The following is a 15,315-nucleotide window of genomic DNA, read 5'->3' on the forward strand; positions in this document are numbered from 1 at the left end:
AGGCTTTTTGTTATTGAGCTGAGCCCGTTTTTACCAGCAGCTAAGCAAACTAATAGCAAGGATATTTCCCCAGAGACATGCAAGCCTCTGGTCCTTATTCAAACAGATCTTTCTCACTGCAGCTAAATTTTCGACCCGGGGTACCCAAAACAATATCAAAACTTAAAAGTTATTTTGCCTTTTGCTTTGGGAACAACCGGTGTAAAAAAAACAAAAACAGCCAAGGAGGTTCTTCCAGATGGTACTCGGTTCAAAGTAGTGACATTAAAGAGATATTTCCCATTTCAAGGGTTTGGGGGGAGTGTCGCTGTTTTGTCATGTTGGTGAGTGAGCATCTTCTCTTGGGTTTTCATTTCTTTCTGCAGAAAGAATTCCCATTACACTGGTCCCTTGGTTTTCAAGCTTAATCCGTTCCAGAAGTCCGTTCCAAAACCAAAGCGTTCCAAAACCAAGGCGCGCTTTCCCATAGAAAGTCATGCAAAATGGATGAATCCGTTCCAGACTTTTAAAAACAACCCCTAAAACAGCAACTTAACATGAATTTTACTATCTAATGAGAACATTGATCCATCAAATGAAAGCAGTAAACAATGTACTGCTGTCACACAGTCAACTAATCAGTAGCTGAACTGGGTTCCACACAGTCACAAAAACAAACAAAAAAGGAGCCACAAAAACACAGGTAGATTAGCTGAGAGACATTCACTGCCCCTGAATGGCTGAGTGGTCTCTCAGGTCCTAGTCCAACCCTCTGACCATTAGACCACACTGCCTCTCATTACTCTTCTGAGCTAACATCCACAAGGGATGGCAGAGGGGGGAATTCGGTGGTCTAGATTTTTATGCGAACCTACCCAATTTGCACTTGCTGCAGCAAAGTGAGCAAAAAAATAAATTCTTCCCCAATAGAATTCCTGGAATAATACACAAACTGAAACACGTGGATCCTTTGAAATTTACACCTCTCTGAATTCTGCAGTGCAGTTCTCCAGCCATGTATACAAAATAAAACAAATTAAAAATTGTACATGAGGTTAAAGAGTGCATAAAAATCGCATATTGTGTCATTAAAAAGAACACAGTGAAAATGCATTATATTAGGCAGAATTGCATTGAAAATGCATATATTTGGCAAAAGTGCATATAAAATGATGTCTGTCTTGGAGAAACACGCACTAACATGATGAAGAATTTTGGCAAATTCTTTCGATGCCATTTTTCTTTTTTTTAAAAAAAAAGATTGCAAACTGGTGTATAAATGTGGAGTAGTGAACTCAAGATCGGAAAGATGACAAACTTAGAAATCACTTAATCACTGTTGTTAAGCAATGAGAGGAAGGAACTTTAGCATCCCCACCTTGGACTTAGAAGACAGGCCTCCGAGAGCGGTATTAAAAAAAAACAGGAAAAGCTGGATGGAGGAGGATATTGGGGGACGTTTGTTACAGCACTTTCCTTATGTCCACATTATTTCATTCACTCGCAAAATGTGTTGCCTTTACAGAATAAAGCACATTTAGCTGGAAGTAACAAACAAAGGACATCACCTTGCCGACAAAGGTCCATATAGTTAAAGCTATGGTTTTTCCAGTAGTGATGTATGGAAGTGAGAGCTGGACCATAAAGAAGGCTGATCGCCAAAGAATTGATGCTTTTGAATTATGGTGCTGGAGGAGACTCTTGAGAGTCCCATGGACTGCAAGAAGATCAAACCTCTCCATTCTTAAGGAAATCAGCCCTGAGTGCTCACTGGAAGGACAGATCCTGAAGCTGAGGCTCCAATACTTTGGCCACCTCATGAGAAGAGAAGACTCCCTGGAAAAGACCCTCATGGTGGGAAAGATGGAGGGCACAAGGAGAAGGGGACGACAGAGGACAAGATGGTTGGACAGTGTTCTCGAAGCTACCAGCATGAGTTTGACCAAACTGTGGGAGGCAGTGGAAGACAGGAGTGCCTGGCATGCTCTGATCCATGGGGTCACGAAGAGTCGGACACGACTAAACGACTAAACAACAACAACAAACTCTCTCGAAACAAATGAGGTTTCCCTTTTACTTCTGCAAAGCGGGGGGGGGGGAGTGATATTGCAGTGACACACACCCATTTTCCATGTCCGACACGCTACAGTTTTGTCATCGCTGGTCTACTACTTATTAATATATTGTTAATCCCAGGAAATCCTGTTGGCACCTGTGCTTGCGGGACTTCAAATGTCACTTTATCTCTAAGAGCTCACAATAGCTCACTTGTCACTGTTTACCATACGCCAGTGTTCTTTACCAAAAGGAAGCGGAATTGGTTTACTTTGCAGTACTTACGCATTGTGTACCTACCTTGTGCTACAGTGTCAAGTCTTTTTTTGAAAGCAAAGAGGGAACAGGTGGTTGAAACGCCAAGAAAATCAACACATGCTCCTGGCCTAAAAAAGAGAAAAAAGCGAGGTAAGGAAGCAAAACAGAGAATAGATCATACATAGAATGGAGAATGGCTGATATGTGAGAAAGAAAATGCTTTAGTCCAGTGACAGAACATCTGAATTGAATGCAGGAGGTTCTCCCAGCTTTGGTTCCCATCATTTCCAGTTTGGATTCTATGCTACTCTGTTCCGCCTTGGTCAGGCCACACCTGGAATACTGGGTCCAGTTCTGGGTACCACAATTTAAGAAGGATGTTGACAAGCTGGACCGTGTGCAGAGGAGGGCAACCAAGATGATCAAGGGTCTGGAAACCAAGCCTTATGAGGAATGGTTGACGGAGCTGGGTATGTTTAGCATGGAAAAGAGGAGGAGACTGAGAAGAAGAATTATAGCCATCTTCAAATATCTTAAGGGCTGTCACATGGAAGATGGAGCAAGCTTGTTTTCTTCTGCTTTCGAGGGTAGTACATTTCTGAGCACAATTCAAAGTGTTGGTGTTGACCTTTAAAGCCCTAAACAGCCTCAGCCCAATATACCTGAAGGAGCGTCTCCACCCCCATCATTCTGCCCAGACGCTGAGGTCCAGCACCGAGGGCCTTCTGGTGGTTCCCTCGCTGCGAGAAGCCAAGTTACAGTGAATCAGGCAGAGGGCCTTCTTAGTTGTGGCAACCACCCTGTGAGACAGCCACCAGATGTCAAAGAGATAAACAACTACCTGACATTTAGAAGACATCTGAAGGCAGCCCTGTTCAGGGAAGTTTTTTATGTGTGACATTTTAATGTATTTTTAATCTTTGTTGGAAGCCGCCCAGAGTGGCTGGGGAAACCCAGCCAGATGGGTGGGGTACAAATAATAAATTATGATTGTGATTATGAGACTCGAAACAATGGATTCAAGTTGCAAGAAAGGAGATTCTGACTAAACATCAGGGACAACTTTCTGGCAGTAAGAGCTGCTAGTGGAACAAACTCCCACGAGAGGTGGTGGACTCTCCTTCCTGGGAGGTTTTTAAGCAGAGGTTGGGTGGCCATCCATCATGGATCCTTTAGTTGAGATTCCTGCATTGCAGGGGGTTGGTCTAAATGACCCCATGATCCTATGCTTGCAAAAGAGGTCCCTTTCTGAAACCCCAGAAAGCCACTTGCAATCAATGCTGACCATATTGAGCCAATGGACTGACAGCTTTGTCTATCTCTGAAGTTGATTTGAGCATTTGCTACTGAATCCCCTTGTTCAGAGCTAAGCTGGGCTTCCTTCTGGGCAACTGCAATAATGCTTCCTCATTCTAATATAAGCACAACTCGGTTTGTTTAACATTTGCAAGGGCAGCCACACAAGCTGTGGGGCTGGGAGGTGTTTGTTTGGCCTGTGACTCAGAGAGACAGAGAGGCTGGGTTTGGCAATGGATTTAACCTTCTATTTCACTGGATTTGTGGCTTAGTCATAAAGTTGTCCAGCCCCTCCCTTCTCCCTCGCTTTACGCTCCCACTCTCAGATAACTGTGCTCCGTTTGGCAACAACTGCCAAGGAAGAAAGACACCTGTAGGGTGTTTGCCCTTATAGGAGACTCCAGACCGAGGGGACGCAACAGCAAGGACACAGAAGAGCAGGTAGAATTTTGGGTGGTTGGGCAAAATAATGTTTGGCACATGGCTCTATGCCAGTTCAAACTTACTGATTTCCCCTGGGTGCTCTCTGCTTTAATCTAAGGGCATTGATCCCCACATGCATGTGATATTTGACAGCATTTTGCTTTTGAGGCAATGTCAGTTCTCCATTTCGATGTCTGATCCGCAACTGGCTGTTTCTCACATGCAAGGTATGGTCTGAGGCTGCGGGCGCTGAGCAAGGCAAAGAGTTTGCCAACCTTTCAACCGGCCTGTGTTGCTGTGCCACGATTTGCAGTGGGGGGATAACATTTATCTATGTGCTGAGGATATGTCCACCTGCTGACTCCTGCCTAACAAGCTCCTATTAAGAGCAGGGCTGCACAGGGGTCGGTTTGAACTCGATTCACAGAGGGCTCAAGAAAGTTGCCACATGACCTGGAAAAAGAACCCTGCCTGCTTCTATGCCTTTAACAGCAACTTGGCACACATCGTCGCCAGCTGATGTCTACAGATCAAGCTAACAGCTTAGGAGCCTTTAGGCTACAGCAGCAGTGGACAACCTGTGACCCATGAGACTAATTTCATGGGGCTTTTCCATACAGGTAGCCCTGAGGAGGAAAATTAAGATCATCACCACCTTTTCTATCTCTCTCTCCCCCCTACCCTCTATTTGAGATCCTTAAAAGGGAGGAAAGGGAGAACCCAGTGCAGAATGATGTTTTTCTCTTAAGAGAGACTTTGAGAGAATGTGTGGAATGGCGTTCGCCCCACCTCCAACACCGGCATGTGCCCCCAAGGGCATTCAGCCCTTGATGGCTGGGGGGCGGGCGACAAGGTTGCCCATTCCTGGACTCCTGCATTTTTTTTATGGGTCCAAACTCTGTTGCTGAGGCTTCATAACTTGTTTTTGTCTGAATAAAAGTCCTGTAAAAGTCAAAAGAAGGGACGCAGGTGGCTCTGTGGTCTAAACCACTGAGCCTCTTGAGCATGCCATCCAGAAGGTTGGCGGTTTGAAATGCCGCGACGGGGTGAGCTCCCGTTGCTCGGTCCCTGCTCCTGCCAACCTAGCAGTTCAAAAGCATGTCAAAGTGCAAGTAGATCAATAGGTACCACTCCGGCGGGAAGGTAGATGGCATTTCCATGAGCTGCTCTGGTTTCGGTGTTCCATTGAGACAGAAGTGGCTTAGTTATTATGGCCACATGACCTGGAAAAACTGTCTATGGACAAACGTCGGCTCCCTTGGCCTGTAAAGCGAGATGAATGGCACAAACCCAGAGTCATCTGCCACTGGACCTAATGGTCAGGGGTCCTTTACCTTTACCTTTTTACCTTTAAAAGTCAAAGGCAAGGAACGCTCCCCTCAGAAGCAGAACAGCTGTGGTACTTTGAGCAAAAGCCAGAAGAGATTTATTTAAACTTGTGTAGCTGTAAATGATAGATGTCCTTTGCTCCATTTCCCCCCTAAACTACTGTGAATAATCTTCATGTTTTGAAGATCGCTTAGTCTCTCAGATGTAGGATTGCTGCTGTTGAAGAGTATTAGTGCCTTCCTTTCCCACAGCCTTTTGGTGTCCCTGAGGCAGGCAGGGCCAGCCAGCTGGCTTATGAGGCTTAGTGAGGCTGGGGACAGCAGGGAGGAGGAGAGTGCCACTTGCCACATCCTGCGCTTGGTGTGCAGTGTGGTGTAGTGGTTAAGAGCAATAGACTCGTAATCTAGTGAACTGAGTTCGATTCCCCGCTCCTCCACATGCAGCCTTGGGCTAGTCACACTTCTCTGAAGCCCCACTCAACTCACAGAGTGTCTGTTGTGGGGGGGGGAGGGAAAGGAGATTGTGAGCCGCTTTGAGACTCCTTCAGATAGTGATAAAGCAGGATATCAAATCCAAACTCCTCCTCCTCCTCTTCTTCTTCTTCTTCTTCTTCTTCTTGGCACCCGCACCCGCCTCCTCCTCTGTTTTCGCCACCCCCAGCACTGACCCCCCATCACCGCCAGCTCCTCTCCAGCCTCCTTTCTTCTCCTCTGACACCGTCAGCACGCCAGGACTTCCCCAGGTTACCTCCAGTCACCACAGGTCACAGTGAATAAGGAGGTGGGAGGGTGGGGGACACCTTTTTTGTTTTGCCTCAAGTGGCAAAATGTCATGGGCTGGGCTGGCCCTGCCCTGGGGCTTCTGCTTAATTTCTTAGCTACAAAGCAACCTTATTATCAATGAGGAGGAGGCTGTAGCTTTTCTGGGCTATAGTTGGGTTGCTCCTCTAGTGAAAATTCCTGTTCTCTCCTCCCCACCCCACTTCCTCAGTTCCGCTAACCCTCTGTGAATGCATTTGCACATAACAGGTTGTGTGTGTTTTTTATGGAATCTGTAAGCCACTCCTTTTTTCCCCTGTACAGTAGAGCATCGCATTATTAGAAAACATTCCTTTTGCTGAAGCAGGCGTATCCCTCATGTGCTACGAAATACATCCATATCACTATAGAAGGACAATAACTGCAGCAGGCCAGGAGGGTTTTCTTTTTATTGGATTCTTTCATAATGAACAATGGGCGTTAAATCCATTCCACTGTGAAAAGGTCCTTCTGCCATGGGAGAAGCCCCAGGACTCAGCGGAACAGAAGCCATGCTGTATACATAACCCCACTGGTGTTTGCAACACAGCTAAGATTGTTGCCAGGCCTCCTTGAGGTGGACAGAGGCTCTTAAGCCTTTGACAAAGTGATGAGAAATCAACAGACAATGTGTTTGCCAGGTAGCATGGTGGTCCAGTGCTACAAGAAGATATACAAAGCTTAAAGGTAAAGGTAAAGGGACCGCTGACCATTAGGTCCAGTCGTGACCGACTCTGGCGTTGTGGTGCTCGTCTCGCTTTATTGGCTGAGGGAGCCGGCGTACAACTTCCAGGTCATGTGGCTAGCATGACTAAGCCACTTCTGGCAAACCAGAGCAGCGCCATTTACCTTCCCGCCAAAGCAGTACCTATTTATCTACTTGCACTTTGACGTGCTTTCAGAAGATCCTGGGGGGTAATGTGCAGACATTGCGATAACTAGGAGGCATAGCCTTACCTTCTGCGAATTTGTCTGATCCTTCTTTAAACCTGTTTGAATTTTTGCCCATCACCACCTTATATAGCAGAAAATTCCACAGTGTGACTTTGCATTGCGCAAAGAGGTATTCCTCTTGTTGCTCTGAATCTTCTACCATGAGGTGTGGTGTAGTGGTTAAGAGCAGTAGTCTCGTAATCTGGGGAACCGGGCTTGCGTCTCCGCTCCTCCACGTGCAGCTGCTGGGTGACCTTGGGCTAGTTACACTTCTCTGAAGTCTCTCAGCCTCACTCACCTCACAGCGTGTTTGTTGTGGGGGAGGAAGGGAAAGGAGAATATTAGCCGCTTTGAGACTCCTTAAAGGGAGTGAAAGGCGGGATATCAAATCCAAACTCTTCTTCTTCTTCATTCCACTTCGCTGGGTTCCTGGTACGGGTCTTTCCCATCAACATGGTACCTAAGCATTTTGCTGCAGGTGAACTTGGATTTAAACCACAGTAACTGGTTCCCCCTTCCTTTATTACTCATTTGAGGTTTAGCTTTGCTAAGTTGCCATGGCCATTCCTTGGCTCCACTGTTCTGCAAGCACCTCTCCTAATTAATGGTTGTTCAACCAGCTTCAAAGAGATTCCCAGATATCTGTTCCTTGTTTGAAGAGCCCCGTTAGCTTAATTGACTGTCCTTGGGCTTTGGGTGAGGAGAACCACAACTGATGTGAAAGCCAAAGGCATCCCATTAAAATCCTGATGGAGGTTGGATTTCTGTAGGAAATTTGCTTACATCTTGCATCCTGAAAAAATTAAACCTCCAATTTAAACTGAGCGCTTCAGATAAGTAGCTGTTAGTGGATGATACTTGCACCATCCAATCCCTCATACTATTTTAATAATAATAATAATAATAATAATAATAATAATAATAATAATAATAATAATAATATCATCAATGGAGCTTAAAATAAAGGAAAACTTTGTCTTCTTGTTTGGGGGGACTGCTGTCTATATCGACCATTTATGTGCTGTGTCTGTGATGGAGAAAAGACTGTGAGCTTAATAGACCAGCAGATGAGGAACATAAATCTTTCCTCATTGTGAGTTGCTCCAGCTCCTTGGCCATTTTGATTGCTGTTTATGGAAACGTTTCTAGCCCTTTGTTAGGTGAGGCAACCAGGACTGTACACAATACAGTGGTACCCCCGGTTGTGGACGGGATCCGTTCCGGAGCTCCAGCCGGATCCCGAGGTTTCCGCAACCAGTGGGATTGCTTCTGCGCATGTGCGTGGGGCGAAACCCGGAAAAATACTTCCAGGTTTGCCGCATACGTATCCCGAAGGATATGTAACCAGAGGCGGACATAAGTAGAAGTACCACTGTACTCCAAAACCGGCTGTGCCATACATACCAATCATGATATTGGTATCTTTACTTGCAGTAATGTTCCCTAAAATGGAATTTGTCCTTTTCACAACAGCTAGCATCTAAATACCCTTAGATTCTGACAGTGTGACGCAGGTTTAGGTGCCTGTCGCTTATTCTTGCCTCTTATCTCTGTTTGTATCTGTTCCAAATAACTAGGCGGCTGCGATATGATACCTAAGAAAAATGATTTGTGCGCTGGGAAATACCAGCTTTGAATCATGTCTCATCCATGAATCTCCTAGATGGTTTTAGGCAAGGCGGGAGGGACACAACTCCAAGGATATCATCCAATGTAGAGATGGGGAACCTGTGGTCCTTCAGAGGCTATTGGACTACAGCTCCCATCAGCCCCAGCCATCATTGCTGATGTACAAGGATAATGGCAGTTGTAGTTTCACCACATGTGAAGGGCCACATGTAGTGGGGTCTCCTAACACCTTAACAAACAACAGTTCCCAGGTTCTTTGGAGGAAGCCATGACTGCCTAAAGTTGCATGAAGTTGCTTTAGCTAAATAGTGCAGATGGATCATAAATAAAGTTATTTGACTGAACACTGTTAAATTAAAGCACCATTATTCGCTGGTTCCTAACATTCCAGCATCCTTGTTTGGACAAGGTAAGTGCCCCGGACTTGCGGTCAGTAAGGCTGCATTTAATTTTGGCTCCAGTTCCTTGAGTGCCTGTTTATCAAAGATAACCATGAATTTGTCGTAATTCAGCCGGACATCCTGGGAAACCACTCACTGCACTGTACTCTCGGGAGATTGTTATCAGCTTCCTGAGTGGCAGGGCCCCCCGGAAAGGACAAAGGAAAAGGTGTGGGGGGGGGAAGGGCCTGCAACAGAGCGAAGAGCTGATAATGCTATCAGGGGCCACCTGCCTTCCAGAAGCAACATAGAAAGAAAAAAACAATTAGTGTTCCTTCCTTGCTTACAGCCTCATGCAGACTGGTGGTGTTCTGTCTTCTGGAATCCCCTGCCCCACCTATCTAGTGCAGTCATCCCTAACTGGGGAGGTCTGTGGACCCCGGGGAATTCTGCGTAACCCACCCAGGAAATCTGGGGCACCATTCAGATAACAAAACCTACCCCAGAGATATCAAAATGTTCAAAAGGTGAGGGATCCATGGTTTGGCATTTGAAAAACAGGGGCCCCGCAGTACTTAGCTAATTGGGAACCACTGGCCTAGTGGACTGGTCTATGCTTAAACCTGGAGCATTCTGGAATCCTGGTTTGGATCAAGGCATGGGTCTGCCATTGAATATTGCACTCTGGTTGTTGCTTGGGTTATTGGTAAGTCAACTGAGTGTTGTTAGAAGCTCTGGGTCTCAGTTGTGTGGTATGTTAAAATTGTTACAGTCCACTGGTATTGATTTGTGGGGGATAAAGCTATCGGGTTCCTCCACATATAAAAACATCATAAAATGTCAAGCAGAGGCTGTGTTCTACCTCCACTGTCGTGAGCAGTATTCCTTTGGATACCAGGTTGCTGGGAATCGCGAGTGAAGGGAGAAGCTGTTGTGTTCAGGCCTGATTTAGGACTTCTCATAGACATCTGGTTGGCCACTGTAAGTACAGGGTGCTGGAACAGATGGCCCAGTGGCCTGATCCAGCCAGCCTTTTCTTACATTCTTATTAGTAAGTAGCAGCAGCACCTGTTCTTGGTGGAAGCTTGAGAACACCTCTAACTCTCTCTTACAGCAGGAAGGAACCAAATATATGCTGGTCCAGCTCAGTGGAAGAGTGTGTGCTTTAGCTGTGTTAGATCCCAGATTCTGTCTCTGGCAGATCTAGTTAAATGGTCTTGGGTAGGAGGGAATCGTAGAATCAAAGAGGAATCCTAGAATTGCAGAGTTGGGAGGGATCACCAGGGTCTAAGCCCTGCAACGCAGGAATCTTCTGCCCAACCCACAACCATGAGATTCAGAGTCCTCATACTCTACCGCCTGAGCTGTCCGGCAGCTAGAGGGCTAGGAGAGACTAAGGTTAACCACACACAAAATCTAGGCTGGGGAAAAAAGTGCCAGCAATTCCTTGGAGTGGGTTTCAAAGGCAGTGGGTTGAATTCAATGCTAATCTGGCTCAGAGCAGATTCATTGAAGTTATGGGGCATGACTAACTTAAGTTCATTGTTTCAGTGGGTAGAGAACTCTGAGTAAACTGCAGAGTAGTCCATGCAGCAGGTAATTAAATTGTGGGTCAGGCTCTCATAGAAGGCAGTGGTTGCCACCAACTTGGATGGCTTTGAAACAGGAGTAGTCAAACTCATGGACACTATGGTGGTCAATGGCCAAGATGGAAGCTATGTTCTGCCTTCCATGGTTGGAGGCACTAATGTTTCTGTAGCTCAGTTGCTGGGGACCACAGGAAAGGAGAGTGCGCTTGTGCTCAGGTCCTGCATGAGGTTTCCCACAGGCATCTGGGTAGCTACTGTGACAACAAAACATTGGACGAGACAGGCCACTGGCCTCATCTAGCAGGCTCTACTTTTGCTTTTATGCTAACTTAGTTGGAGACAACCCAATGCTCCTCTGACATCTTCACCGGGTGTTGCAACCATTGACTCTTGAAGCTCATGCTCAAACTAACATGGCATGGTAATTTGCCACTTAGCACGATTTGGTGAGGAGGGAAGGTCTCAATATTGGGAACAGAGAACTGGTGGCCCTCCAGATGTTGCCGGACTAACTCCCATCAGCCCCAGCCAGCATGGCCCATGCCCAGGGATGATGAGAGCAGCAGTCGCAACCTAACAAAGTCCGGAGCGCCACAGGCTTCCCATCCCATAATGGCAACGAAGGGTTGCGGGAAAATAAAGGACTGCTAGGCAGAAATTAAGTGTTGTCTTCCAAATTAATTCCATGGGATACTTAGGTCTTATATCTAAGATCCCGAAATCCTCTCTTTCTAGAGCAGGAGTGGGGAAACTATTACAGGCTGAGGGCCGTATCTGCATCTGGGCAGCCTACTAAGGGCCACATGCCAGGGGCAGACAGAGCCAGAGGCACGAGTGTGTGAAGCGGGGGGTGTAAATTTTGCCTAGTTTCTGCACACACAACACAAACACATCCTTCTCTAATTTATTTTTATTTAAAAGCATTTATTAACTGCGTTAACATTTAACAAGTCCCTATGTGGCGCTGTGGGTTAAACCACAGAGCCTAGGACTTGCTGATCAGAAGGTCGGTGGTTCGAATCCCTGCGATGGGGTGAGCTCCCGTTGCTCGGTCCCAGCTCCTGCCAACCTAGCAGTTCAAAAGCATGCCAATGCAAGTAAATAAATAGGTACCGTTCCGGCAGGAAGGTAAACGGCGTTTCCGTGCACTGCTCTGGTTCGCCAGAAGCAGCTTAGTCATGCTGGCCACATGACCCGGAAGCTGTATGCCGGCTCCCTCGGCCAATAAAGCGAGATGAGCACCACAACCCCAGAGTCGGTCATGACTGGACCTAATGGCCAGGGGTCCCTTTACCTTTACCTTATGCTCTCTATTATTGAACGGAGTTCTAATAACAGAGCTCAGGGATGCATTCCAGCCAGGCCAAAGGACTCAAGGTGGATCTGAAGCAGTGCTGGTATGAGGCGTGTATGAAAAAGGGGTGTGGCCGAGAAGGGTGTGTGTCCTGGGGAATGTTCTGAGAGTCTGACAAAGTCTTAAAGGGGACCACATTTGACCCCTTGCCCCGAGGTCCCCCACCCATGTAATCAAGAATCAGGTTTTTTTCTTTTAAAAGGAAGACAGAGAAGTACAAGCAAAACCTGTTTCTCCAGAACATAACAGCAGAACAAACAAAAGGGTGGATGCATCAAGGAACGATGTCTCTATCAAATTACCTTCTTTAAGCGCTAAAAAAAGAGGAAAAGATTGGCTCCAGCTCATCTTTATGCAGTGTTTCCTTTGCTTAATGGGAAGTAGATAGTAGAGAATCCATCCTGTTTCAGCCTGTCATTCCAACAATGGGGGAACCTGAGCACAGGATAATTTTCCTATTCATTCCTATTAATAGGTGGCTGTTTTTGAAGCCAGCAGCCGACATTGCATTTTTAATCTCCATCCTGAGCACAACAGCTATAATAGTTTTCAAGCAAACATATATTTTCCTATTCAGCAAAAAGGCAGCGAGCCAAACATTCATCCCCAGGAAATGTACATAGTTGCATTGGCTTGCAACATTAGAGATATGGCCCATTAATTTTATTTCTGGATGTACATAATTGGAATAAGATGAATTGATATTTGCATTTAGGTATGTGCTTATCCATTGTGTGCACATATATATTAAGATATATCTTAGGGCCTAATTCTGTTATTCCAAATCAGGCATGCTCAAGACTCTGGGAAAGGGGCACACTAATGTAACAAAAACTCATTTATACGCCATGAGATAAATTAAGTAAAAAAACGAAAGCATCATTAAATAACAGAGTAAAGCACAATGCAATGCTCTGTGTGTGTTTCCTTTTTGAGTTTAAGGTAGCTCTGCTGTGCTTCTACACTGCAGTTGAAATCCTATCATGTGCACATTTACCTGGAAGTAAGCCCCACTGAGGGACGCAGGTGGCGCTGTGGGTAAAAGCCTCAGCGCCTAGGGCTTGCCGATCGAAAGGTCGGCGGTTCGAATCCCTGCGGCGGGGTGCGCTCCCGTCATTCGGTCCCAGCGCCTGCCAACCTAGCAGTTCGAAAGCACCCCCGGGTGCAAGTAGACAAATAGGGACCGCTTACTAGCGGGAAGGTAAACGGCGTTTCCGTGTGCGGCTCTGGTTCGCCAGAGCAGCGATGTCACGCTGGCCACGTGACCCGGAAGTGTCTTCGGACAGCGCTGGCCCCCGGCCTCTTGAGTGAGATGGGCGCACAACCATGGAGTCTGGCAAGACTGGCCCGTACGGGCAGGGGTACCTTTACCTTTACAAGCCCCACTGAACAGTCTATGTGCATTTTTACTTCTGAATAAAAACACATGGGCTTGTACTGTAATGTGTTCAGTATGTATGTCAATTTCAGTTTCTCATTTTCCTAACGTTAAGTTCAGCTTTCAAGATTTCAACATTTTTTAAAAAAAAAAGTCCTCATGAAAATTCATCCGCGTTTTCGTGTGAATTTTTCCTACTATACACATTTGTGTGTGCAGTTTTGCTTAATGTAATGCATTTCTGCAAAACAATTCCCCCTAGTACAATGTGGGGGTTTTGATGTTATCTTCGCTAATATAAGGTTTTCAGCGGGCATCTAGTGAGAGCACCTGCCTAATGTTAGTAGGCAGAGAGATTCATAGCGCACTAAAAGACAGAATCCCTGCAAATGCAGAATAAACATTATGTGGCACTTGTAAAAGTGCAAGTTCCACAGTTGAAAGTGGTCAAACTGGTAAAGGGACCCCTGACCATTAGGTCCAGTCGTGGCCGACTCTGAGGTTGTGCGCTTATCTCGCTCTATAGACCGAGGGAGCCGGCGTACAGCTTCCGGGTCATGTGGCCAGCATGACTAAGCCACTCCTGGCAAACCAGAGCAGCGCACGGAAACACTGTTTACCTTCCCGCCAGAGTGGTACCTATTTATCTACTTGCTCTTTGACTACTTTCGAACTGCTAGGTTGGCAGGAGCAGGGACCAACGGGAGCTCACTCCGTCGCGGGGATTCAAACCGCCAACCTTCTGATCAGCAAGTCCTAGGCTCTGTGGTTTAACCCGCAGTGCCACCCGCGTCCCTATGTAAGAATGTAAGTTCCAACAAATTCCTCCATTGCCTCATGGACATTTTCATTTCCCAGAAGGTGGAAGAAGCAAGAAGGGGATCATCAACTTGGCCCTGGTCCTCACCAACAGGGAGGAACTCATTGACAAAACAGAAGCACTGGGAAACTTGGGCGGAAGTGATCATGTCCCCCTGGGTTTCATGGTACAGAAGCAAGGGAAAGCTGAATGTAGTTAGACCTGCACTATGGACTTTATGAAGGCTGATTTCAAAACATTTAAGGAACTGCTGGGGGAGATCCCACAGTCAGAAATACTCAATAAGAAGGGAGTCCAAGATGGATGGAAGTTCCTTAAAGGTGAAATATTGAAGGCACAAATGCAGACAATTTATTCAAGACAGAAAAGTGGAAGGCATCTAAAGAAACCAATATGGCTGCATAAGGAGCTTACAGATGAGCTGCGATTTAAGAAGGACATGTATAAGAAATGGAAGAGAGGGGTGATGACAGAATAAATGGTGTAAGGAGGGAGCTGTAGCCCAAGATAGGAAAATAATGAATTCAGATCTCCAGGGCCTGGTGACCTGCCTGCACCCAAGGATACTAAAGGAGCTTGTGTATGTAATCTCAGAGCCTCTGTTTATAATCTTTGAGAAATCTTGGGGGACAGGTGAGGTTCCTGAAGACTAAAGGTAAAGATGACCCCTGACCATTAGGTCCAGTCGTGACCGACTCTGTTTACTGGCCGAGGGAGCCGGCGTACAGCTTCCGGGTCATGTGGCCAGCATGACTAAGCCGCTTCTGGCGAATGAGAGCAGCGCACGTAAACGCCGTTTACCTTCCCGCCGGAGTGGTACCTATTTATCGACTTGCACTTTGACGTGCTTTCGAACTGCTAGGTGGGCAGGAGCAGGGACCGAGCAACGGGAGCTCACCCCGTCGCGGGGATTCGAACCGCCAACCTTCTGATCAGCAAGTCCTAGGCTCTGTGGTTTAACCCACAGCGCCACCCGCGCCCCTTTCCTGAAGACTGGAGGCAGGTAAATGTCCCCATCTTCAAAAAGGGCAGTGGGAGATCCAGGTAGCTACCAACCGGTGAGCTTGACATAAATACCAGGAAAGGTCCTAGAAC

General features: G+C 46.5%; 1 protein-coding gene and 1 long non-coding RNA gene across 2 annotated transcripts in view; one reads left to right on the forward strand and one right to left on the reverse strand.

The window, feature by feature from the left end:
• LOC309525369 overlaps positions 1–15,315 on the reverse strand; it is a 202,092-nt gene that overhangs the window by 42,192 nt on the left and 144,585 nt on the right. The window lies entirely within an intron of this gene.
• Positions 3,885–15,315, forward strand: part of FAM3D (FAM3 metabolism regulating signaling molecule D) — a 38,682-nt gene continuing 27,251 nt past the window's right edge. Inside the window, exon 1 of the mRNA XM_082210754.1 lies at positions 3,885–4,029. The gene's annotated coding sequence lies outside the window, so the exon portion shown is untranslated. The remainder of the gene's footprint in view (positions 4,030–15,315) is intronic.

This window comes from Podarcis vaucheri (genome assembly GCF_965113315.1).
Source record: "Podarcis vaucheri genome assembly, chromosome: 2".
Classification (NCBI taxonomy): Eukaryota; Metazoa; Chordata; class Lepidosauria; order Squamata; family Lacertidae; genus Podarcis; species Podarcis vaucheri.